The sequence below is a fragment of the Rhagoletis pomonella genome, unplaced genomic scaffold (genome assembly GCF_013731165.1).
Source record: "Rhagoletis pomonella isolate Grant_MI unplaced genomic scaffold, Rhpom_1.0 Rhpom_scaffold_00006, whole genome shotgun sequence".
Lineage (NCBI taxonomy): Eukaryota > Metazoa > Arthropoda > Insecta > Diptera > Tephritidae > Rhagoletis > Rhagoletis pomonella.
In genome coordinates, this window is record NW_023458560.1 from 3132842 (window position 1) to 3136129 (window position 3288).

Below are 3288 nucleotides of genomic sequence, written 5' to 3' on the forward strand. Positions count from 1 at the left end.
GTGCAAAACCGCGTATCAACAAAATGCAAAACCGTGTATGTGAAGTTGTAGAAATTATTCTCTAAAGCGTAAAAACACTCATATTTCAAAATGGTTCTCTTTTTTATAAAGCAATCGCATTTCTGGCTAATACATATATTTCAGGACGAATGGATAAGGATTGAGTCAAGAGCTTGTGTGAGCAAATCCAATTTTTGGCAGCCAATGTCAGTTACGCGGTTTTGCAGAATGACGATACGCGGTTTTGTACTTTAAACGACGATATATATGTACATATGTGTATACACACATACATACATACATACCAGAGCTATATATTTCTCTTTAAACAAGACGTGGCAAAGCCTACTAGGTGTAGCCCAGGACTGAGAACAACCGACTGGAACGAACGTGCGAGCCTAGTGCTCAACCGCTTCCCGACGAAATACTTGACGGTTGTACCGGGGGGTTCGGGTATAGGCTTTCGATGCTTGCTCCTCGTAAAAAAATATATATATAACAAGTAAGAAAGTCTAAGTTCGGGCGGAGCCGAACATTAAATACCCGGCGCAAGTATTAAATATATGTTTTTTCACCTTTCCGAAACCTTCCACTAGATGGTAAGCCGGGGTGTATCAATTTTGAGTAAATTATCGTCCTTCAATTTCGAAATATTGAAGTTTCAAGCATTCCTGAAATTTACCGTTATATGAGAAGCGACCGTTATTTTAGTCCGATTTCAATAATTTTCAACGTTTTGCTTATATGTGGCAAGCACAATAACCACACCGAGTTTGGTACAAATTTGTAGAACTTTTACCGATATACTTATATGTGATCATAAGTGGGCGGTGCCACGCCCATTTTCCAAAATTTTACCATAAACGTATTTCTTGGTAAAGAATTGTTGCAAGCATCAATGTTGAATAAATTAGCTTCAATATTTACTGATTTATCGAAGATTTTGTATTTCTCTAAATTACCGTTATATGGGAGGTGGGCGTGGTTATTGAGCGATTTTAAAAATTTTCGGCCATTTGATATGTTGTGCGAAGGCCAAGAACTGTGCCAAGTTTGTAAGAAATCGGTGCAGCGGTTACCAAGATATACACATGCAACCATAAGTGGGCGTGATTTATAAGATTCTTATTTTTCGTCCAAAACTTATTATAAATATCAATTTTGAGTGAATAATCTCGAGTAGTTACTAAAATATCGCAGTTTTCGTATTTCTGAAAATTACCGTTATATAGGAAGTAGGCGTGGTTATTGAGCGATTTTAAAAATTTTCGGCCATTTGGTATGTTGTGCGAAGGCCAACAACAACTGTGCCAAGTTTGGAAGAAATTGGTGCAGCGGTTCCTAAGATATACACATGTAACCATAAGTGGGCGTGGCTACGCCCATTTTCCAAAAATGTATAATATTCTTATTTTTCGTCTAAAAATTATTGTAAATAGCAATTTTGGGTGAATTATCGTCAGTAGTTACTAAAATATCGCAGTTTTCGTATTTCTGGAAATTACCGTTATATGGGAAGTGGGCGTGGTTACAGTCCGATTACGCCCATTTTCAATACCAATCTACCTTGGATTAAGGGAAACCTACATACCAAATTTCGTTGAGATATCTCAATTTTTGCTCGAGTTATCGTGTACCCGGCAGACGGACAGACGGACGGACAGACAGACATGGCCTAATCGATTTATTTTTTCATCCTGATCATTTATGTATACATTTGTCTATATCTATCTCGATTCGTTTTGGCTGTTACAAACAACCGTTATGTGAACTAAATTAATATACCCTTGTGCACAAGTGCGCTCGGGTATAAAAAAATATATAGTAATTGAATCAATTGAGTTTTCATTCACATACATATAATTCGTTTCAAAGATTTTATTTTTTGATTTTAAAAATTTAACAACCACTTTTGAGAATGGTTACAAATTTTAAACACATATATTAATTCACAGAGGCCCTAGCCTTGTATATACATATTTATGTACAAAACCGCGTATCAAGATATCGCACGTTTAATAATATAGCGAGTTATTTCCTAAGTTCAATTTTGTGGGAAAACGCAATCAAAGTTTTATCAATTCATACAGTTGGTATACAAAAAGACAGACGGAAAGACACATATATTTGCCATATTTGGGAAATTTTTTTATTTGCATAATGAAATCTCCAAAAACGTAAATTTGAAGTTACATCTCTATATTATTAAACGTGCGATATGTACATAATGAAAAACTTCGAATGTTGGGTTGCCGAAATTGTACAGGAAAGAGTAAAACCTGTCTTATTTGAAAACGGTTTTGCAATAACCACGATAGGCGGTCTTGTACTTTATGTAGTGCGTTATTAAAAGCTATGGAAAAATCGTAAATATAAAAAAAGGCATTTGCAATCATCTTGATTGGTGATTCTGGTTGAAGAAAACGCCCCAAGACTGTGTAACATGTATTTTCATAATATTCAATTGAATATCGTGAAATATCATTACAAGAATATAGTATAATAGGTTTGTCCCACAAGCTACTTGTAGAAAAACTCAAACTGTGAGCGTATATCAAAGAAACTCGAAAACTTACTTGCGGAGCGCGTATATGTAACTCGAAGCGACTTCGAGAAGCTTGGGGAACAAACCTAATGTGGATGCTTTTGAAAATTTTAATTCATGGAAAAGCTGTGTAAAATTTCACCTGAGTTTGAAATTTTAGCTATGTGCTAAGTTCGAAGTATTATGTTATTTAAGTAGGCCTATCAGTTTTTCGAATTCACTATACTGTGGAATTCACTGAATTTTCAAAATTTTGAAATTATGTACTTAATAGGAGCGTTCCTTATCTCCCAGAAATAGTCAGAAAAAGTCCGAAGTAGTCAGATTTAGTCCAAAAAGCGTTCCTTAACTCGGAAATGACAGCAAAAATGAGAGAGCAACACTCGGTGAGAGTGACTCTCATCAGTCCGAAGTAGTCAGATTTAGTCAGAAGAATTTTTTCTGGCAAAATCCTGAAAAGTGTCAAACTCGACTGAATTTAAATTAACGGAAATTAAAGAATACGTAAAAAGTGAGAATAATCTAAAAAGTAAAAAAAGTGAATTGAAATTGGAAGGAGGCAAAAAATAATTGATATAGAAAGTGTTTATTGTGCTTGTGCTTGTGTGAGGGTGTTTTGTACATACATTTGGACTAAAAATTTGGTTTTTTGCGTTCCTTTACTTTTCCTGTTATTCTCTTTTAGTGAGCGCATTTTGCTTACGCTCTGACATTTTGACACTTTTCAGATTTTAGTCCAAAAA